This window comes from Alosa pseudoharengus, unplaced genomic scaffold, assembly GCF_046254945.1.
Source record: "Alosa pseudoharengus isolate Yale_2024_CS ecotype anadromous, Long Island Sound unplaced genomic scaffold, YU_APseudo_1.1 YU_APseudo_1.1_scf_1, whole genome shotgun sequence".
NCBI lineage: Eukaryota > Metazoa > Chordata > Actinopteri > Clupeiformes > Clupeidae > Alosa > Alosa pseudoharengus.
Window position 1 is genome coordinate 28,174,414 of NW_027468564.1, and position 25,100 is coordinate 28,199,513.

A 25,100-nucleotide genomic window follows, 5' to 3' on the forward strand; every position below is an offset into this window, starting at 1 on the left:
ACAGTGATGCAGGTCGACTGCTGTGAATAGGCTAAATACATTTTTTATCATTTTGATAGCCTACTAATGTATAGTTAGGTTTGGCCTTGGTGCCCTGACATGTGGCCTTTGTGCCCCCCACAAAATTTGCCCAACTGAAGGCCAAGTGGCCTTGCCCCTAAAATGATGAAATTCCAAGCCTGTCTCTCTCTCTCTCTCCCTCTGTTTCTCTCTTTATGTGTGTGTGTATTTATGTGTGTGTGTGAGTCTTTGCTGTTTCAGGCTTGATTCCTTTATTTATGACCACCATTGCCACACTAGGTCCTGAAAATTGGCAGAAGGTTACAAGTCTAAAGGGCCTGAAAATTCATCAAGGGAAAAATAAGTGCTTGGTAGAGGGAACACAGGGTCCCCGCATTGATAGCTATTTCTTAAGAAGTGCATCAAGTCTGTTGAAGTTCAGTGACAGGAAGAAACCCACAGTTCGCAGGACATCAGCACCCTGTTTTTTAGGAAAGTTCTAGCACTGAGGCAGAAAGAGAGGCCAGTCAGCCAAGGAGGGAGAAGATTAATGGTAATATGCCTGGGGCGCAGCAGAATGTAGAATGTGGGAAGATGTTAATAGTGAGATAATAGTAAGCAAATTAGATAAAATGGGAGACATTATTTATAGCTATGGTAAGGAAAGATTTGGGACTATTGATATAAGGGCAAAACGACAACATGAGGTAGTCAAATCTAGGCGCCAGCAGGAGATAGATAAACTTATCAAGGAGAGGAGGCAGATGTGAGAGAGCGGTTGGCAGTGCTAAGAAGAGCTGAAAATATTGGAAGAAGAAATCACAAGCTCGACTAGCATTTTATAAAGACCAATTTAAAATATAGCTGCAAGCAGCAATGCGGGGGCCTAGCAGAGCGCTATAGCAGGAATGGCGTTGCCAATGGGCTGAGCAAGCACTTACAGCAAGAGGCCAAATTACACCAATGTCTTTGTGCGTTCTCACAATCAGCTACCATGTCCCTCTACCAAGTTTGGACTTCATACACCAAAGTGTTGCTGAGATGTTAGCTCACTTTCTTTATTAGAGCACCCCTAGAGGCCAAATGAGACCACTTTCCTTCATGTCCTCACAATCAGCTAATATGTCCCTGTACCAAGTTTGGACTTCATACACCGAAGTGTTGCTGAGATACGAACTCACTTCCTGTATTACAGCGCCCCCTATAGAGGCCAAATGATGCCAATTTCCTGCTGTGTCCTCACAATCAGATACGAAGTCCCTGTACCCAGTTTGGACTTCATACATGAAAGCGTCTCCGAGATGTTAGCCCACTTCCTGTTTTGCGGCTTCATGGCCATATTTGATTGGCTGCCATGGGCCAATAAAGTGGAATTTGAAAAATCTGACAAGTATCGTTTTTGCGGCTCGGTCTGAAGATCATCTCCGCCAAGTTCCCTGAAAATCAAATGAAATTTGTGACCGCTGAAACTTTCCGTAGAGTTTGGACCAAATCCAATATGGCGGAGGTCCAATATGGCGGAAAGTGACGGGATAGGGGTCGATGAACTCGGGATGGTCCAAGGATTCAGACACTACCTCAATTGTGAAAATCAGACAAAAGAGTCAAGGATCACGCGCATGAACGCATGTCCAGCATTAAACTGGTGGCGCTAGTGTGTTCAATGTATATGCATGAAAATTGGTGTGAGTGATTGGGACAGTGTCCTGATTAATGGTATCGAGTTTTGTTATGTTAACTCAAAGTGTCACCTAGATGTTTGTCCACTTCCTGTTTGGCGGCTTCGTCACCATATTTGATTGGCTGTCATGGGCAAATAAAAATGAAATTGAAAAATCTGACTAGTATCGTTTGTGCGGCTCGGGCAGAAGATCATCTCTATCAAGTTTCGTGAAAATCAGAAGAAATTTTTAACCACTGAAACTTTTCGTAGAGTTTGGACTAAATCCAATATGGCGGAGGTCCAATATGGCGGAAAGTGATGTAATAGGAGTCATTGAATTCAGGTCGGTCCAGGGATTACAGCAGTGCCTGATTTGTGAAAATCGGACCCACCGTTCAATGGTCACATGCGTTAATGCAATCCAGTTTTGACCCATTGGTGGCGCTAGAGTGTTGGGCATAGAGTTCTGTAAATTGGTGAGAGTGATCATGGGACAGTGCTGAATCAGTCTGCCAAATTTCATAACTTTAGACCCAGCGGTTCAATTTTCGGCCAGATTTTGACCTGTTGGTGGCGCTAGACGGCTGGGTTTAGAGGTCCGTTAATGAGCGTGAGCGGTCAGTGGAGTGTCCCGAAACTTTCTGCCAAAAAATCTGAACTTTTTAGCCAGGCGTTCTATGGGCTGCCATAGACTCCAATGGCGGAAGTATAATAATAGGAAAAGCTAGTAACTCAATGGGTGCCTTCGCAGCTTCGCTGCTTGGCCCCCAATAAATATAACCGCAAGCGGTGATTTACGGGGTCCGAGCAAAACGAACATGAGGTAGCATAGCTTTTTAGTTTTACATATGCTTTGATTGTTTGGGCACAATTGTTCAAAAAAACAAAAAGATTGGATTTCGGTTATCGGATTTCAGTTACCGGATTTCGGCTATCGGATTGGATCAAATCTTGAAAATGGGTTATTCAAAGGGAAACAAGGATCCTGGCAAGGCTGCACCAGCTGGCTGTTGAGGGCACCGCACTCGATTGACTCACTTCCTACCTCACAAACAGGCAACAGTTTGTCTCCCTCTCTGGCCACTCTTGCACCCTCTCTCCTGTTACGCAGGGGGTCCCCCAGGGTTCAGTCCTTGGTCCCCTGCTCTTCATCTGCTACCTTTTCCCCCTTGGTCACATCATCTGCAAACTCAACCTTGACTTCCACTGTTATGCAGACGACACCCAGATTTATATCAGCACCAAATCCACCCAAAACCCTCCCCTCAGCCACATTGAAACCTGCATCTCCTCAATAAAATCATAGCTGACCCACAACTTCCTCCAACTCAATAGTGACAAAACAGAACTCCTCCTCATAGGCACCAAATCCACCCTCAATAAAATTGGTCCCATCTCACTCACCATCGGCACCTCGACCATCACCCCCTCCCCCTGGCACGCAACCTTGGCGTCAACCTGGACCCCACCCTCTCCTTTGATCCCCATGTCAGCTCCATCATCAAGACCTCATACTTCCACCTCCGCCGCATCGCCAAGATCCGACACTGCCTCTCCCCCTCTGCTGCCGAATCCCTCATCCATGCTTCATCCATGCCTTCATCTCCTTACATCTGGACTATTGCAACTCCATCCTCTCTGGCATCACTTCTTACTCCCTCCATAGACTCCAAATGGTTCAAAACTCTGCTGCTCGCCTCCTCACCCACAAACGGTCCCGTGAACACATCACTCCTGTCCTCTTCCCTCTCCACTGGCTCCCCATCAAACAACGTATCACCTTCAAAATACTCCTCCTGACTTTTAAAGCCCTCCATCACCTGGCCCCGTCCTACCTGTCCAATCTCCTCACCCCCAATCGACCCTCCCGAGCCCTCCGATCCTCCTCCACACTCACTCTGATCACCAAACCTTCAAGACTCAAAACCTTCGGTGACAGAGCCTTCTCCTCAGCAGCACCCCGACTCTGGAACTCACTCCCCCAATATGTCCGTGACTCCCCCTCACTTTCCACATTCAAATCCCATTTGAAAACATACCTCTTCTCACAAGCCTACGACCTCCCCTACCCACAACCATAACCATCCCCACCCTTCCCCTTTCCCCTCTTTACACCCCGTCACCCTCTGCCCCTACCCCGAGAGAGCAGTAATGTTAGGATGGAATTAATAACTATAAAAAATCAGCTTGACAACCACCCTAATATCTTACCTATGGGTGTCTTCTACCTAAAAAAATAGGGTGACAGCTTGTACCAAAACATGTCCGCAAAAGTCTTAACGGAAGCCCTTTTCAGAATTGGCCCCCTGACTAGAACAGTACAGTGCATTTTCATGCACTGTAATAAGAATAAGGGCCCGTTTACACATATCTAGATATTTGTATAAACGCATATGCCCTTTCATTTACACGTAAACAGAGATTTATCTCCCTCAAACGCATACTTTTACAAACGCACTCCAAAGTGAAGATTTCTTACAACGATGACTCGTTCGATTGTGTCGTGTGTCAATTCGATTTCATATTTGCAGCAAAGATTCTAGAGCGGAGCTTTTGACTTGCAGTACAGTGCCTGCCTGAACATTTCACACAGACTGTAGCCTACACACCACACGTGATATGCGATTATTTTTAATATTTTGCATACTGTTTCGTGCTCACCAGTGTTGTAGTACTCGAGTCCGAGACTCGAACTCGAGTCCGAGTCATTAGCTAAATTCAGAGACTCGTGACTTGAAGTGACTGAACACTGAATGACTCGAACTTGGACTCGCGATGACTCGTCGAGGACTCAACTTTTTTTTTGTAATATATCATAAGGCTATAATTGTAGTATGTCATTAGGCTATAATTTGCTATATGATTTTAATATCTAAATTATTCGGAATACTATTTTTAGTTCAAGGGAATGTTAGGCTACTGCTTCGTATCATAGCCTAGCCTAGCCTAGCCTATGGCGATGGCAGCTTAAAAAAAACATTTATTTCACTCATCTCACTGAAATGAACGTAGAATGTGGCCTGTTGCGCAAAGAAATTAATTAGGCAGATGATCTACATCTCCGTTAACCGAAAGCTAGTTTTCATCTCTATTGTTGACGTGAAATATGTCTCCATAGTGTCAGTGAAGTGATAACTTAATTATACAGTTGCCGGTAGCCAGTGTTCACGTCACGGATGTCCGAAAGAAGCTACCAAGACGGGCCCTGCTCTGTTTCTGTCCCTCCCAAACTGTGCTAAAATTGTGTAGGCTATTTAACAGCCAGAATTTAAAAAAATGCCCGGGGGAGGCCCTTTTATGATCCACACTACAAAATAGGCCTACTCCAACATCCATCTAGCTCTTGTGAAGTATGAACTTCTACAACACTGCCTATACAATTGTCAGCAGTCAGTAACAGCATAATGTGTGGCCTGTGTGATTGGGATGTGGATTGCTCATTTATTATGAGTAGGCCTATAGGCTATGGTATGGTATTCTCTCCGATATAATAAATACAACACATTGGGTTTTGCAAGAAATTTGGCAATACTACTTTCACACAAGTGATGGCATCCCTGCATGGAGACAGAAGATTGTCCGTTTTGCTTTTAAGGATTTCATCTGCAATGGAAAAAAATGGAACGACATGTAGGCTATGCTTACTTTAGTGCTGGACTTGGACTCGACTTGATCAGTAGGGACTCGACTCGGACTCGACGTGGATCAATAGTGACTCGACTCGGACTTGACTCGGATGAGTAGTGGACTCGACTCGGACTTGACTTGGAATTTTATTTTAATGACTTGGACTTGACTCGGACTTGAACACTGGGGACTCGAACCTGGACTCGGACTCGAGGCATAGTGACTTGACTACAACACTGGTGCTCACCTCACACAGGTTCACACAGCAACTGTCTGTTGACTTCTGAGTTAATTATAGAGTTGTTTAGTTACTTCATGTAGCTAAGTAAGTCTTGTCTTGTGACACTAACATACAGGCCTACTCAATGGATTATAACATGTTGGATTAAGTCATCTTCATTTCCAAACCAAGAGGATGTACATGTATGTAAAAGATAAGGTAGGCTATGTTTGTTATTCTGGCCCGCTGTGGCATGATTAATTGCCGTATCTGAGAAGTTGTGCTATGGTGAGTTTCAAATGGGTTTGCTATTCTGGTTAGTTTAGGCATGACGTACAAGTTTTAGCGTTATTAGCGCATTGAAACATGTTGTGATGTTGGCTCTGCATGCTGCCAACACTGTCATTAAAACAGCCCCATTCCCCCTCGACCTTCTCAGTTAAAAGGCCCTATGTGTGCTCTATGTACAGACTAACACTAGCTGGATCATTGTCCATGAACACTAGCCTAGCAACTCATGGATACTCAATATCCTACCACACTTACATCACAGCAGTGTTATTACATGTCTTTATTAAAATGCAGATATATTCTCATGAATTAGCCTAGGCCTATTATTGGATGTAAGATCACTGGATGTGTGGGCGTATACAAGCACGGCATTCTAAATCGCCTGTTTACGACCGCTGTCTCACTATCCGGCAAAAGATTCTTTGGACGCCGCCAGGGGCGATTCTAGACCTAGAGCTTTGCTGGGGCACAGGCCCCCAACTCAATATATATAAAAAAAACATTTAAATGTGCACGCAATATGAATTAATGGATTTACGTCTAGCCCCCATCATGTCCTCATCCATTTCTTGCCTGTCTCTCTCCTCCTTCTCCTGCCTGGTACTGGACTGCCCAGCCTGTGCTCTTTCTCCCCTCTCTTCTCCTCCTCCTCCTCCTCCTCCTCCTCTTCCTCCTCCTCCTTCTTCTCCTCCTCCTTCTCCTCCTCCAGCATTTTCTCCCTCAATTGTTGTAGCAGCCACTATCCAGCAACATCCAAACACATAGGCATAAGTAGGCCTACTGTATACTCACTGCATGAATTTATTAGGCTTTCATACACAAGAGAAGCTTATTTTTAGTCAAAATTGAGATATACTTCCCTCCCAGGCAAGGGTCCTGTAGTCATCCTGGCAATACTGCAGTTCGTTGTAGCTTAAATAGCCTACTAAAGCCTTCATACTGACTTTTGGTGATAATTTGCAAATGTAGCCTAATAATCTACACAGAATCAGACTCTGATTCTGTGTAGATTATTATAGGCTACATTTACAAATGCAGCAAACTTATTTAAGTTTACCATTAAACCATTGATCAAATCACAGCACTGGCTATTACCAGCATAAATGTTACCTTTAATATGGGCAATTATCATACCTCCCTCGTCCTCCTCATCTCTCCTCACTGTTCCTTTCCCTCTGTTCAGGAAGAATTGTCTGATATCCATCTCTGAATAGTTTATCAGAAGGCTATGTTTAGTTTTACAGTAGGACAGCTTCACAAACAGTATATGCTACTTTTACAGGACTCTCTCTATACATCATAATTAATTGTCCGCATGTGTGCATGCAGCCTACGCATGGTGTGAGTCTGTGTGTGAGGGAGAGAACACAAGCTGGTAAACTGTTGCTAAATGTAGGCTACGACGCTTGAAAAACAGATGCTAATTATGTGGGCAACATTCTCTAACAGCGATAAACTTGTCATTTTTTCTGTCAAACAAGTTGTGAATTTGTTGTAACATTAAAACAAGGGACGACTTACTCTGTGCTCAAAGTGATATAACGAGCTCCAGCGGACTAAATACTCGGAAGAATCATGTGAACGATTTTCATTGGTTGTTGCGTTCAATCTTACCCAGCTACAGAGGTGCTATTTCCTGATTGGCTATTATGGCCCCTTTCTTTTTCCCCTTGTTTTTTTATTGGCTGGTAAGTGACAAGCTCGAGACTAAAGCAGGCACGGAGATGCGCTCATGAATGCCATTTCCAGCGAGAGCAGCGCTAGAATTGTACTGGGGCACTGGAGACTTTTACTAAGGCACGTGCCCCAGTGAATAAGGTCTAGTGACGCCCCTGGACGCCGCTATTTATGGATTTCCGGCTCCCATTGACTTACATTGAACACATGTAAACAAAACGTCAATTATGTGCTCAAACTAACGCCGCTGACTTATGAAAACAACCATTCCACTTTGATACGAAACTACATAATTGTACAACATTTATACAACAAAAATCACAGAATTTGGATCAAGTAATGTGGAGAAATTTTATGCAAAGTGTCAACCCCTAACAATGTGCCCATTGCCCAAATTTATGGTCGACTAATGTCGAATGTCAGAGTAATGACATTGAAAAAGGTACCAATGATACACTTCAATTTATAAAGGTACGAAGTATAAAAAGAAAAACACAATTTATCAGATGGATTACCCAAATAATTTGTATTCGAGGGCACATCTATTCCCAGAACTATAATGGGTGTTAAATATTCCACAACCACTAGATGGCAGCATGACACAGCACATAAAGTACACCTACGTGTTGAATATCCACTCTCCTGCACTTCGGGTCCAATAGCGGGTGAATTGTATGACCACCAGATGACGCCATTTCACTGCACCTCGGGCCTAATAGCTGCTGTAACTTCGTTTAAGTAATAAGCCTCGAGGAGCCGACGGTTACACTTGTTTTAGGGGCGTTGTTAGCCACGCTGCGCAAGCCGGGTAGGCTACAGAAGAAGCCAATAGGCTACAGTCGCGTGTGTTTGTGGTGATTTATTCCATGTATTAACAAAATAATAATGTAACATTAAAGAAATAGCCTACATAGATAAAAAAACTAAATAATTACACCAAAAAAGTAAAGAAGCTTTATCATTGATATATAAGCTTACTGAAAATCAAATATAGGCCTAGCCTACAATTGTGTTCCACAGACAATATGTCCTACAGATAATAACAACAGTAAGAACATAGGCTAACCTAAGTCATGACGACACGGGGGCTTAAGTCTCATGTTGGCCTATGACTACGTAGCCTAGGCTACCAAGCACGTATGGGTCTGCGACAGTGAAATAGCTCCAATATTAATTGTGTCGCCAATGAATATATGCTAACATGAATCTCATCAGTCACCTATAGATAAGGGTTAGGCTATAACATATGTAGGCTATAATGTAAAAATAGGGTCATATCATATATATATTTATTATACGGCTCTTCACAATGCTAGTAGAACGCTCCATTGACTTGAATGGGATTTCCCAAAGTTCTAGCGGTAAGATATATTCATGTAATTACCGCTGCAAACATATAATTACCGCTGTCAATGGCAACGGGTTTTGTGCTTCTGATACGTCTTTCATATCACTACGCAAGGACTGGAACTTCATTCAAACGTGATCAGCTGTGTTCTAAAGAATGTTTGATTCAAGTTCAGCAGCGTGTGTTGTTGCGAACTATTTGTTTCTCAGCAAATGCCACGATGAACGGTAACAAATAGGCTAGGTTATGTAGGCTAAAGTGATATCGTGGGGAGTTTATTATTTCGTTTTGGGAAGTAGCCGTATAATAAGCGGGATAATGTATAGAACGCCGGTCATTACTGTGAAAATAAGTCCCTTCAGGGCGGAACAAGACTCCTCCGCTGCGCGTCGGGGTCCGGTTCGCCCTGTCGGGACTTATTTTCACAGTAATGACCGCCTGGCCCCTACACAGAATTCTTAGAAGAATTTTCTGATTTCCTTTCCACTTTAACCATCAAAACTGAAAAAATACTTATATTGGGTGATTTCAATATTCATATGGATAATGTGAATGATTGTCTCACAATTGCATTTCAATCCCTAATTGAACATGTTGGGTTCTGTCAAAATGTTAATTCACCCACACACTGAGATAACCATACTATTGATCTAGTCTTATCATACGGCATAAGCATAGAGCAGTTAACAGTTCTGCCACAACACCCGACCTTAACTGATCACCATCTAATTACTTTTACAATGACATTACAATATGCAGTACCCAATTTAGCTGAATACTACAGCCGCGGCCTATCTGAAAAAACGAATGCAGACTTTCTAGAAAAAATCTCGTCTACGTTTGCCCCCTTCCGGACCCATGTGGTATCAGAAGGCCCATTCCTTAATCCAGCCGAGGTCGACTTGTTAACTGATAATGTGATGAACTCATTACGCTCAACCCTTGATTCAGTAGCACCACTCAAAAAGAGAACGAGAAAACAAGTAAGGCGTGCTCCATGGTATACCACACAGACAAAAACACTCAAACAAACAGCGCGTAAACTTGAACAAAAATGGCGTACCACTAAATTGGAAGTTTTTCGCCAAGCATGGAAAGATAGCCTTATCACCTACAAAAAAGCACTCAACGAAGCCAAGTCAACTTACTACTCCTCGCTGATCGAAGAAAACAAAAACAATACAAAATTTCTCTTTGCCACAATCTCCCGCCTGACGAAGAGCCACACTGAAGTAACCGAATCTATTCCTATTTGCCTAAACAGTAATGACTTCATGAACTTTTTCAATGACAAAATTGAAACAATTAGAGATAAGATTAATATCCAGTCAGTCTCACCAAATATTCATACTCCATTGCTGAACGGTAGCGAAAACATAATTGAATCACAGATGAGACGAACAACGTTGAATTCATTTACACCTATTGACATATTAGACCTCACTTCCACAATCTCTTCATCAAAATCTACAACTAGTCTACTAGATCCTATTCCTACTCATCTTCTGAAGACTGCTCTTCCTTTCTTGGATAATGCTTTACTCCAGATTATAAATAACTCACTGCTATCAGGCCATGTACCACAGTCGTTTAAGTTATCTGTCATTAAGCCATCCCTCAAAAAGCCTACCCTTGACCCTAACAACCTGGCCAACTATAGGCCTATATCTAATCTCCCTTTTTTGTCAAAAATACTAGAAAAAATAGTGTACCTTTTGGTACCTTCTTGCATATGAATAAAATCCAAGAATTATGTCTGGTTTCAGAGCTCACCACAGTACTGAATCAGCCTTAGTTAAAGTTTTTAATGACCTCCTCATCGCTGCCGATAATGGACATATATCAATATTGGTCCTCCTGGACCTCAGTGCTGCCTTTGACACCATAGACCACAACATACTACTCCACAGGCTTAAACATTCGTTAGGCATTAAAGACTCAGCACTCGCTTGGTTTAGATCATACCTTTCCAACCGCAGACAATTTGTACAGGTTCACAATGAACCATCTACCCAGACTATGGTAAAATATGGGGTGCCTCAAGGCTCAGTACTAGGGCCCCTGTTATTTTCTCTCTATATGCTTCCTCTAGGCTCAGAAATTAGAAAACATGGCATTAAATTTCATTCTTATGCAGACGATACACAACTATACCTTTCCATAAAACCTGACGAATTGACTCCGTTAGCCAAACTTGACACATGTATACGAGACATAAAGACATGGATGACAAACAATTTCCTGCTTCTGAACTCCGATAAAACAGAAGTCATGGTTTTAGGTCCTAAAAAGATGAGGGATATCCTATCCTCATCACAGGCTACATTTACTGATCTCCGACTATCCTCATCCACATGTGTTAAAAATCTAGGAGTTACAATTGACCAAGACCTATCACTAAGTAATCACATAAAACAGATTACCAAAGTTTCATTCTATCATCTAAGGAACATTTCAAAGATAAGGAAGTCTTTATCCCTACCAGACGCTGAGAAATTAATTCATGCTTTTGTCACCTCAAGGATTGATTATTGCAATGCTCTATACGCTGGCTGCAATAACACCTGTCTGAAGAGCTTACAGCTTATACAAAATGCAGCTGCTCGCACACTCACTAGAACTAAAAAATATGAACATATTTCCCCTATCCTGGCATCTCTACACTGGTTGCCTGTTAGAAGTCGCATTGACTTCAAAATATTACTTCTAACATACAAAGCCATTAATGGCCAGGCACCAGAATATATTAAAGATCTCCTAGTCCCATATAACCCACCCAGACCGCTACGATCACAGAATACTGGCCTTCTTGTAATTCCAAGAATCTCAAAAACTACACTAGGAGGCAGAGCTTTCAGCTATCGCGCACCCCTCCTCTGGAATAATCTTCCTACCTCAATTCGACTAGCAGACACCCTCCCTATTTTTAAGTCTAGACTTAAAACATACCTCTTTACTGCCTCCCATAGTTAGGTATGGTGCGTGGTAATTCACCCACCTCAGGGTTTTTTGGACCACCCTGCTGAGTCCTCGTGTGACTGGCACCCCAGTCGCGCGTGCGATGGTGGTCACTGAACATACCTGCGCTGGTGTCGACTACCCCTCACCATGCCTTAGTTATGCTGCTATAGCATAGTGCTGTCATGGACTTTTCATGTGTCACACCGTACAACCCCCCCCTCTCCTCTCCCCCCTTCTCTCTCTCTCTCTCTCTCTCTCAACTCTACCTCTCTTGCCTAATCTCACCATGGTATACTGTAACAATAAATAGTACTACTGATTACTTATTGACATTAACCATTTTGATTTTCAGTAATACTAGCCCACTCTACATCTCTCTTTCTTCCCCCTTACTGTACCTCACTTGTGAGGTATATCATCACCAGTCATCAACCATCCGTGTGTTGGCCCTCCTCTCACCCATCTCACCTGAAGTACCATCCTCGACTGCCCTATTACTGCTCCCTATCTGGTCTCCTGGCCCGTACAGCCTAGCGACCCACCACCAGCCTATGCCAACTGTGCCCGGATTACTGGCCCGTCTCCCAACCCACCACATGCCCCTCGACAACTCCCTTCCCCTAGACAATTCCAACGCGGGACTATTGAACTTTCTGTCACTAAATCAGGAATAATGAATTACCATAACGGATACGTAATCATCCCACCTCTTGTAACTTTCAGCTCAAGTGCTTAACACCATGTCTTATTCTCTACACCCGACTATCATATGCATTTGTCATGTATACAGACCTTACTGTCATGTACTGACCCTAGGCAGATGGGTCAGGCCCTTGAGTCGTGGATCTGCTCGAGGTTTCTTCCTATATATATTTCCAATTCTAGGGAGTTTTTCCTCGCCCCTGTTACCCATGGGCCTCTCTCTTGCTTTTCTTTTCTTCCTTTCTTTCCTTCTTTCTCTGATTGCCTACATTCTGTAAAGCGCCATGATACATGTGTTATGTTTTGGCGCTCTATAAGCACAATAAATTGAAATTGAAATTGAAATCAACCGTCTGCTTTCACGTTTGAATGAAGTTCCAGTCCTTGCGTAGTGATATGAAAGACGTATCAGAAGCACAAAACCCGTTGCCATTGACAGCGGTCATTCTTGTTTTCAGAGGTCCTTTCCCAAGAAATAATGACCGCTAGAACTTTCGGAAACCCCATTCAAGTCAATGGAGCGTTCTACTTGCATTGTGAAGAGCCGTATAATAAGTAAGGGATAATGTATAGAACGCCGGTCATTATGGAGAAAATAAGTCCCGACAGGGCGAACCGGACCCCGACGCGCCAGCGGAGGGGTCTTGTTTCGCCCTGAAGGGGCTTATTTTCCCATAATGACCGGCGTTCTATACATTATCCCACTTATTATACGGCTACTTGCCAAAACGAAAAAATAAACTCCATGATATGTCTCTTTACACTTAGGCTATTTGTTACCGTTTCGTCGTGGCTTTTGCTGAGAAACAAATAGTTCGCAACACACGCTGAACTTGAATCAAACATTCTTTAGAACACAGCTGATCAACCGTCTGCTTTCACTTTTGAATGAAGTTCCAAGCGCAAACTCCGTTGCCATTGACAGCGGTCATTCTTGTTTTCAGAGGTCCTTTCCCAAGAAATAATGACCGCTAGAACTTTCGGAAATCCCATTCAAGTCAATGGAGCGTTCTACTTGCATTGTGAAGAGCCGTATAATAATGCTGGTTAGTGGTTGCTGTAGTGCAATGATGTCATCTGCTGGCCGTGCCGCGCAATAGCGCCACAACATATGTAATTTCACTGGACATTACGGTAAAAATCTTGTTTTTCCTTACTAATGCTGTCATCCAGCTAACATATTGCTTAATTCTTTTGACATTTCGTTCCTTTATAAATTGTAATGTAATATAAAGGTACGTTTTTGAATGTCATTACTCTGACATGTGAGGGATAACGGCCACCGACGTGACCTGTTATACGTGACTCATGGACAAGGGGAAATGCCTTTAACTTGGCGTCACGCAGCGGCAATTTTCTTAATATCGATATTTCTCCACATTACTTGATCCAAATTCTGTAATTTTTACTGGATAAATGTTGTACAAAAATGTAGTTTCGTATCAAAGTGGAATGGTTGTTGTCATAAGTCAGCGGCGTTAGTTTAAGCACATAATTGAGGTTTTGTTTACATGTGTTCAATGTAAGTCAATGGGCGCCGGTATTCGGCCAATGGCGGCGTCCAAAGAATCTTTTGCCGGATAGCGAGACAGCGGTCTGTTTAGGTTGTGGATAGCTAAATAAATGTAGCCTAACGTTTTTAACCAGTCATGGGCGTCTTTTGGGTGTAAAACCAATATGACATCCGTAATTCCAGCAAGCAGTGCAACATATAACAGCGCATCAGTGTTTTCATTACTGATTTGGTGTAAGTGGCGTTGATATAAAGCAGGCGTCGCCAACCTTTTTTCCTCCAAGAGCTGCTCTGACAAAATGAACATGGGCGAGAGCCAATGTTATTAGTAGCATGTGTGCCCTCCTGAACTTTCCTCACTCTATACTGTACTAAGAGAAAGTAGCTCTACCTCGTCGTCGGTCCACATGTAGGCTATGAGTTGCTTTATGAGTCACTTTTTGCCATATTTCCCTTCGGTTTAATCAGCCTAAAACGCGTAGTCTTCTGTACATTTTAAATTTACCTAAGTTTATTCTTTGATATGCGATTGAACTTTGACTGGGATAGTGCAATCTGTTGGTCTGGCATGTTACAGACGCCAAGTTGTGTAAAGTGAACAGTGAGATGTTGGTAGGCTTTTGCACATTTTAATCAATGCTTGCCACGATATAACATAACTGACAACTCATCTCCATCTCATATTGTATATTGTTGGCCTATCATAGCCTACTGTGTTGTGCATGTAATTTCTGCCAAACTGATAAACTAGCACTGGTAAACCAACGTGTCTTTCTCCTTGCCATTAGGCTAATTGAGGGGAGGGAGGGCGAGCAACGCAGACAAGTAGACGACCTAGACGACACTTTATTCTAGGTTCTACATAAACATTCGCCTTTGGAATAATTTTGCGTTCCAGTGAGTATGGATATATATTCGATATAAACGTGATTAAAAAAACAAACGCATACGAAAATATCCTTTTTTTAAAAAAAATCTAGATACGTGTAAACAAGCCCTTAATCGAATGTTGTGTAAACACGATTAAAAAAACAAACGCATACAAAAATATCCGTTTTATAAAAAAAAATCTAGATTTCCGTGACCATCCCAGATATGGAGCAATTATTTCCAATGAGGTGACACAGGTATGAATCTTTTTCCTCTTCATGTCCTCCGCTGACTCTTTCCCCCTAAACATCGGGGCGACTGCCTCCACAGACTCACAATCATTCAGTCCCTTCGAGCTCAATGCGGACGATGAAGGAATCTATGAAACTTTCTTAAACACTGATATGAATTATATTGATTCTAACTCTGCAAAACTGTCGTGTAATTATTTCACTGAATCACAGTTCAATAATCTGCTTATTGTTGGTGACACAATTACTTTTTCTACTTTTCACTTGAATATCCGAAGTTTGCCCAAAAACTATGATTGCCTGAACCTATATTTATCTACTCTGTCGCACTCATTTTCAGTTCTAGCTTTTTCCGAAATTTGGTTAAACGACGATATTCTCTGTCTTTATCCTTTAATGAATTATAATGCTGCTCACTCTTGCAGAGTTAACAGATTAGGCGGAGGAGTTTATTGTACATCCCCAATGCCTACAACTTTATTACGAGGAAAGATTTAGGTTCTGACACTTGCAGAATCTGTATTTATTGATATTGCTCTGGGCAGTAAAATATTATAGTCGGATGTATCTATAGACCACCCGACTCCGATATAAATTTAATGATGCATTGTACTCTGCTTTAGAAACCATAAACAAGGAACACAAACTGTGCGCATTACTGGGCGACTTCAACATCAACTTGCTCAAGGATGATCTCAAGGACATCTTGTATTACTAGATCATCACTCTCTGTAATCGATAACATTCTATCCCAAGTAGGTTATTTACCACACAGAGACATAAATAATTGTAATTATTTTAAGATTAGATTGTTGCACCATGCAATCATTTTTCGCGGTGTCACTTAAGAACACGTTTGACGATAAAGAAATCGAGTAAGAAAGAGAGGAAATGTGTAGGCTTAGATTATGATATAGGCCACATAAACCACATGTTGCTTTCTCTGCTTTTTACCTCATAGGCCTAATAAAATATTCACTTAGCAAAGATAATGTCAAACTATTCTGGCAACGTCTCGTTTCATAACTTGGTTGCATTTTTGTCCGCTTTTCATCACATTATTATGACCATTAAATGTAGGCTATTTTGCACGCTAAAATCTGATTCATCACAGGTAAACACAATAAAGAATGGGAACATAAATTGGATTATGTATTCTAAGTTGTAATTCCTCTGTATGTCCTGTTGGTGACCTCAGTGAGAAGTACTGTTAAGGCGCTCTTAGCCGGTAACGAGTACTCTGGAGCACTCGTAGATCTACGAGTGTTTTCACGACGCTCTTAAGCTACGATGGTTTCGGGAAACAGTCAGCAAATCTTAAGACGTTCGTAAGAGGGACTTTACGACGCTCTTAGGCTTAAGATGCTTTCGGGGAACTGGGCCCTGGTCTATTAATGTGTGACATCTCAGATCATCTCCCAGTGTTTCAGATTGTCCATGCTATTGATTCTTACTCCAAAGCCACTAATTCTGTATCTAATCCAGTTAAATTCTGCAACTTTTCCAGAAACAATCTTGAAGCATTTAAAACAGCTATCAGCCACGTCTCCTGGGATGAGGTCCTTGGGCTTGATGATGTCAGTGCAGCTTATTGTTTATTTTTAGTACACATTAATACTGCTTTAGAAGCATCCTTTCCTTTGATCAGCCTTAAATCTAAAATGAAATTTTCTAAAGGGAAACCTTGGATAACTGATGATCTTAAGAAACGCTTTTGTAAAAAAAATAAACTCTATAAGAAAGCTATTGCTAACTCAACCCCTTCTAACATAGAAATCTATAAGAAATACAAAAACAAATTTATAGCTGATCTAAGTAAAGAGAAAAAATAGTACTATGCAGATAAATTCTCACATGCTTCAAATGATATCAAAACTATGTGGAACCTCATTAATAATATATTGAATAGGAAAAAATCGGCAGCATCTGTACCTGCAGAGATGCGTGGGAAAGAGAGGCTTTTTTCAAACCCCAACGAAATTGCTGATGGTTTTAACACTTTAATAATTAGCTTAGCGTTAATATTAGCTCTGATCTGGCCTCCAGTATATTGCATATTGATGAGAACCCTTGTCACTTGATAAGGGGGCAATATCTTTCTCTCAATAACTTTAGTCCTCCAACTGCACAGGAAGTTCTTGATACCATCATGGGACTAAACAATTCTGTGCCGGGGCATGATGGTATTAAGAGCTCTTTGATTAAAGAAACTGCTGATTATTTAGTTAAGCCCATAACCCATATTTTTACTCTTTCACTTAACTCTGGGGTTATTCCCCATGATTTAAAAATCGACAAAGTCGTTCCCATCTTTAAGACAGGTGTGGCGGACGACTTTGGAAATTATCGACCTATATCCATCCTGCCTTGCATTTCTAAGTTATTAGAGAAATTAGTTTACACAAGACTATCCAAGCACTTAAATAAGAACAACATTCTATATGAGCACCAGTATGGAATTTCGTAAGAAACACTCGACAGAACATGCGTTACTCCAGCTTACCAATATTATCTCATCTGCCATGGATAACAGGAAGTATGCCATGGGGATCTTCCTCGACTTAAGCAAAGCATTTGACACTGTCAATCACAGTGTTTTGATTGACAAATTAAATAGATATGGCATTAAGGATATTGCCCTGAGCTGGTTCTCAAATTACTTAAAAAACAGAGAACAATATGTATCAGTTAATAATTCTACCAAGTCCAGAATTATTCATGGGGTGCCACAGGGATCTATTCTGGGCCCGTTATTATTTCTGATCTATATAAATGACCTAGCCATGACCTGTAAACAGCTTCTTCCTGTATTATTTGCTGATGATACTAATCTTATAGCAACTCATAATGATTTTAAGTATTTGATTGACAGTGTAAATGATGAATTATCTGTTCTTTCTAAATGGTTTCAACTTAATAAGTTAACGTTAAATCTTTTCAAGTACAAATATGTCGTACCCCAAAGAGTAAGCTAAAATATTTATCAGTGGAGCAGAAATCATGCAAGTAAAAGCAACAAAATTCTTGGGAGTACTAGTAGATGAAAGACTTAATTGGACAAACCATATAGACCTTGTCTGCAAAAGGTCCACAAAGATGAAGAAAAGTCTGTCCTCTATTTCAGGGGGTCCCAACCTTTTATGTACCATGGACCGGTTTGTTTCCTATTTTTTTGCACGGACCGGCAAGGGGGGGGGGGGGGGGGGGTGAATGTCGGGGGTTCCATGTTCCATATGTGTTGTGCATGTGCATTACTTGAAAAGAACTAGCTCCAGTTATGTATGAACAGTGAAGGTAACAATCTCTTAAACATGTGAAAAACGTGAACTTGAAGAAGTGAAAATTGAACAATATGAACTATGAATATTGAACAACTTGAAGCTACATCTATAAGTGTGAACATGCTTAACAAAATATGGGAACAAAACATGGGAACTAAACGTGCATTACGAATATAATCAGTGGGAGCCCTGTGCTTGTTTCCCTGCAATAAGAAGGTTCCATCTGGGGGTGATGGAAGACAGTGACATCCTCAGTGTGTTTGAAATGTCCAGTCGATTGCGCAATTTGGTCTTAGTTGCAGTCATTGCCGAAAACCCGGCCTAGATACGTGGTGGGAAATGGTAGCAAAGTTGTCAGCGCTTTTACGGCTATCTCGGGATATTCTGCTTTGGTTTTGATCCAAAAACCCGCCAGAGAGGTTTCCTTAGGCTATACACACTCATTTGCAATTTCGATCAACTGCTCTTCCTCCTGCGCTGACAAGTTAGGACAATTCAATATTGACAAATGGGTTGCGGACCCACTCATTGGTTTGCCGTGAATCTTTGGAGGATGGGAAGTAACGCTCAAACTCATTTGAAAGCGCAACAAGGTGATTGCGCACCAGCTGCGAGAGAAAGGGCCCTGCCTCAGTCTTTCCCAAAACCCCCACTACTGTTTGGAACATATCACACCCCGGTCCACTCGTCGTCCCCACAAATCAAGCTTGGCTTTAAATTCAGCGACTTTATCTGCCAGTTTAAAGACAGTCGTCATTCTCCCCTGGAGTGACAGGTTGAGGTCATTAAGCAACCCGAATATGTCACACAGGTAAGCGAGTTTTGACACCCAGTCCTCATCACTAAAATGTGCAGCTAACGGTGACTTTTTTTCTGTAAGAAATCTCTGCAGCGGCTCTTGCAATTCAAACACTCTGGCCAGTGACCTGCTAAAGATACTTGTTTTTTGTTGCTCATTCTAGCAGTTTAGCTAACTTCGTGTGACACTACCGTTCGCTAAGAAGGTGAAGTGAGCTGACCTGAGGCTGCGCAGCGCTGAAGGCAATATGTAAAAGTGTTGAAGGCGGGACAGACAGACGTAAGAAAATAGACATTGCAAAATGCAAACATGCGTGCAATCGCGGCCCGGTGGTTGGGGACCGCTGCTCTAATTCATCCCTCTGCTCACTTAACTCTTTACTACAGCTTTTTGTTTCCAGATTTAAACTACTGTAACATGGTCAGGGCAGCTTCATATCCAAACCATCTCAAGAAATTATGCATTATTCAAAAAAGGTTCCTAAGATTTATTTCACATTCAAACAGATATGCTCTGTCAGCACCACTTTTTATTAATTTCTCTATTCTACCTATTCACAAACTGAATACTTACCAGATTTGTTTGTTCATTCACAAGTTCATTTACAGTACCCAAGATCTTCCGGCCTCCCTTCAATCTTTCTTTACCCGGTCATTAGACATACATTCTCATCGCACTAGACACAGTCACAATAATAATGTATTTGTACCCTACACTCGCTCATCTCCTCACCAATTTAATATGCCATACAGAGGCCCCATACTATGGAATGGATTACCTCCCCCATTAAGAGCCATAGCTTCCCACTCTCTCTTTAAAAAACGGCTTAAAAAACATCTTCACCTGTCATGAATCATCTACTTAATTTTTGCCTGCTTCAATTCTTGTCATTATACTATCTACATTTCTAATGCATCCTTCAAATCCATAGATCTGCCACATCTTCTTCCATCCATTTTGGATGATTTTTGTATTTTGTCTCGTTTTTTCTTTTCCCTTATTTTCATTGATTATATTTGTACTTTATCTCCTGTCATGGTTTATTTGTCAGCCGTACATGATTAAGGGCCCTATCATGACATTCTAAAGTGCATCGTCACTCGTCAAAAGTCTATTCAAATTTAGTAGGATGTCCAGTTCATATTGGGAGGGGTTTCGTTCTCAAAAGTGGAGCGCATGGCGTAACAAGGTGTTCCTAGGTCTTTTAATCAGTCATATGGGTGTGTTTGGAGCGTAACATCATTTTAAACCAATGAGAATGACATCTGTCATTCCCTTTAACAGCGCAACGCGCGATATGTCAAATAAATGCATCGGTATTTTGGCATTCAACGGCGCATTTGAAGGAGGCTGCTTGCGAGACCGTATGGAATAGTCATTCTTAAACCATGCTTTACTAAAACCTAGCATAGCCTTCACGCATTTGCACTCGTCTATTATTTGAACTCATTGGCAAAGTGAAACTAACTTCAAGGAGTCAGTCAACGACAAGACCGTTATATGCAGTTACTTTCACTATTGACTGACAATGGGTTACCATCGAAAACATAGGCTGGAAAAAGCAACACTTACCCTAATGTTGCTCAAATGACTGAATAAAACAACATTTATCCTGCAGAGGAGTTGCTTATATCTCGTGACAGTGCGTCTTCAGCTGTGCTCCATACGTGTCTCTCGCCTCTCCCCTAATCACTTTTAACCGTCATTACCAATTTGCAAATGATGGTGAATAACTACTCATCATGAGATGTACAGTATTTCGTAATATCTTTATTCTAATTATGTTTCCAATTGTAATCGTGCAATTTAATGCTTTGCATGGACGTGTGCTGGTGTGCGTTCATGAATGATAGAAGGATAGTGCGTGCACCTGCCAATATGACTGTTGACATGCGCTCTTAAAATAGCATATGAACAACTCGCCATTGACTTCTGACCAGGTTTAGGTGGTGTATGATAGCGATTTTTAGACAGTGCGCCAGGGCCCGCCCTAGGTTGTTAATTGCCACACCCCTGGGCGCAATGCTTAAAAAATAAAGGTGCAAAATACCGAATTCAACTTTCCGCGACTGAAAAACGAACTGTACGCCATGCGCTGGTGCCCCAAAATATAGCCCTATATTTTTCTGAAAGCTACATATCTCTGGAGTATAAAATGGTATGATAGCATGTTGGATCTTGTAGCTTTGTGGCTGTACAGGCCTTCAAAGTTGACCTCTGATTTGAAAAAAAGGAAATTCCGCCTATTGGCTTTTTTTGTTAAAACACTCATAAGAGCCTAGAAAATAATCCAAATCCTATTATTACTGATGCATATGTGGTGTTTGATGTTGGCATACATATTTTGACTCATTATGTGATTTTGCTCTTCATTTTGGTTGATTAAATTCAAGATTTATGTGCAAAAAAAAGCTAAAAAAAAGCTAATTTGAGTTTTCAGAGCAACATGTTATGGCAATACCTAAATGCAGACCTTATTGATCATTACTATTCTACCCTCCTTACTTTCAATTGCGAGTTGAAATTAATGTTAAATGATGACATACATCAACAGTACAAATGTTTTTTTAAATTGTAGCTAAAACGAGTAGATAGATAGATAGATAGATAGATAGATAATTTATTGATCCCCAGGGGTACAAAGGATCTTTAATCTATTCATTGAATTCATCGTCAGAACAAGAGCACACAGGATGCCATCTCTATGGCACTTCACTCTGCCCTGTCCCACCTTGACAATAGCAACACCTATGTAAGAATGCTGTTCATTGACTTTAGCTCGGCATTCAACACCATCATCCCCTCCAAACTGATCACCAAACTCAGTGAACTGGGCATCAATATCTCCCTCTGTAACTGGATTCTGGACTACTTGTATTGCATTCATTGTGTCTACACTTGAGATAAATAAGTTTGTTTTTTCTTTTATCACATACACATATATTGGTAGATGTTTTTTCTTTACCTTGACATGTTTCGACGTATACTTCCATCTTCATCAGAAGGTCACACAGTGGAGTAGTGTGACGCGTTTTTATCAGCTGATGTTGTTACGGAGGTGTGATCCACCTGTCAGTTTTTGACAGGTGGACCACACCTTCAGCTGTCAGTCAGCCGCCCCCCAGGACGGCACTTCAGGTATGGGAGAGCATATATGCTCCCTCATCTCTGTTCATCGTCTTTGGGCTCCGCTTTCTTATTTCAATCGCCTTCTTTATCCAGCGGTGGTATCGGTTGTTCTCCTGCTTAATGACTCTGGCATGCAGGAGGTGTGGTCCACCTGTCAAAAAACTGACAGGTGGATCACACCTCCGTAACAACATCAGCTGATAAAAATGCGTCACACTACTCCACCGTGTGACCTTCTGATGAAGACAGAAGTATACGTCGAAACATGTCAAGGTAAAGAAAAAACATTTACCAATAAATGTGTATGTGATAAAAGAAAACCCAAACTTATGGATTCTGGACTTCCTAACCAACAGACCTCAGTCTGTTAGGTTGGATAATCGCACCTCCTCAGCCATCGAACACCAGTGTACCACAGGGATGTGTGCTGAGCCCTCTCCTCTACTCCCTCTTCACCTACGACTGCACACCTGTACATGGCTCTAACACCATTGTCAAGTTTAAAGATGACACTATGTGATTGGGCTCATCAGCAATAACGATGAGATGGCCTACAGGGAGGAGGTCCAGCACCTAACATCGTGGTGCACTGATAACAACCTGGCTCTCAACACCAAGAAGACCAAAGAGCTCATTGTGGACTTCAGGAAGTCTAAAGCTAGCACACACACACCCATTCTCATCAACAGGACTGAGGTGGAGCATGTCACCAGCTTCAAGTTTCTGGGTGTCCACATCTCTGAGGACCTCTCTTGGACCCTCAACACCTCTACCCTGATCAAAAAGGCTCACCAGCGTCTCTTCTTTCTGAGGTCCATCAGTCTCCTCAGATCCTGGTGAACGTCTACCGCTGCAACATCGAGAGCATCCTCACCAACTGTATCATAGTTTGGTATGGCAACTGCTCTGCCCACGACCGGAAAGCACTGCAGAGGGTGGTGAAAACTGCCCAACACATCACCGGTTCCTCACTCCACTCCATCGAGGCCATCCAGGGCAAGCGATGCTTGCGTAAGGCACACATCATCAAAGACTGTTCTCACCCCAACCACAGACTGGTCACTCCACTCCCCTCTGGGAGACGTTACAGGTCTCTCCACATCCGAACCAGCAGGTTCAGAGGAAGCTTCTTTCCTGCGGCTGTCACCCTACTGAACTCTAGCTCTGCATTCCGGTGACATCCAACCAACTAAGCCCCCATCACCCCCTGCCCCGCCTGATGCCTCCTTGTCTGTGCCTGTTAAGGTGTCCACGACCATGGCAACCTTGACAGGGACAACAAGGAGGCGGACATCCCCTAGCCCCCCCCCCCCCCACAACTGCACTACCCTAACCCACCCATCTATCCCATCCATCTATTTATTTACAAATGTACATACTGTAATTACACTGATACTGTACATATTCTACTGCTTTTCATCCTGCACATACACTTATTATTAATACTATTGTAATGTTACTCTTTCTGCACTACAATGGTACTGTTACCACACTGCACATAGTTGTACATACTGTACATATCTTTCTATATGGTTCATACCAAATATCCATATTTATTCAGTTTTTCTGTAATATATTTTTTTTAATACACTGCATATATCTATATTGTTCTTACTACTACTATAATGGTACCAGAGACATTCCATCAATGATTGTTGCTGTATTATATTCATTTGGAAGATTATCTGATAGTGATGCAAGTTTCTGCAAATGCTTTGCAAGTGCTGCTTTAGAGGTTTTCCTTGGGGTTTCCTCAGGTGTCGCCAATGACCATGGTTAAGGTCCAAGAGGGTGACAAAAGACTTCTCATGTCCAGTCTTTAACATGATGGTCTTGCCATGTGCCTGTGTTTTCTTTTTTGACTCATGCTCGTAAATGTCTTTAATTTTTGCTTTGTCAATGTATCATGGAATTTGTGCTTAGGTGTATCTGACTCCAGCCTCTATGTCATGATCTTTGCCTGTAGTATGAGCCTGAATCAGATCATCCCTAACCTCTTGTGTTGCTTTGCCTGCTGTAGATATGCAAATTAACTCATGTTCCTCTGAAAATGGATTTAAAACTGTTGTAAATGTATGTACTTGTAGATCTTGGAAATAGTTATTATTTCTTTTCAATGGAAATTATTTTAACATAAGATGAAAGACAATTTTAAGTATGATAATGATAATGATAATGATAATAATAATAATAATAATAATAATAATAATAATAATTGTACATAATGATAACAATGTGTAAAGTATGAATATTTTCACCAACCAGTTCATCTAAATCTCATTCCCACATTCTTACTAGTCAAAAGTACAACTGAAATGTATAATGTAGTAGATCATTTAGCACCTGTGATGCAATTACCATAATTTCCCAACTATTAGCTGCAGCTTATACAGTGATTTTGCAAAATTTCTTCAGCTATGAGGTTAATACACGGGGGCAATTAATATGGTATATGGTTTTGTTTCTTTCAAAATTTCTTCAGCTATATGGTTTTGTTTCTTTCAACTTGCATAAAACACTGTCCTGTGGCTTATACACAATATGGCTAATACACAGGAAATTACTGTATGTATTTCATGTGCCCTGGACATTATAAAATTATAATATTTATGTTAAGCTGGGTACATGTGGTGATGTGAACAATTTTCATATGGTATTCCTTGAATGTAAAGGTAATATGTGATTGGTAATCATGATGTTTTGATCTCTTGGAATATCTCTTATTAAATACTAATTTACTGAATTTTGGGGTGTTTCCGAATAGTACA

The 25,100-nt window shown here is 41.5% G+C and overlaps 1 protein-coding gene across 1 annotated transcript in view; it reads right to left on the reverse strand.

Moving 5' to 3' along the window:
• Nucleotides 1-25,100, reverse strand: part of LOC143118071 (complement C3-like) — a 182,495-nt gene that overhangs the window by 89,082 nt on the left and 68,313 nt on the right. The gene's annotated exons all lie outside the window — the stretch shown is intronic.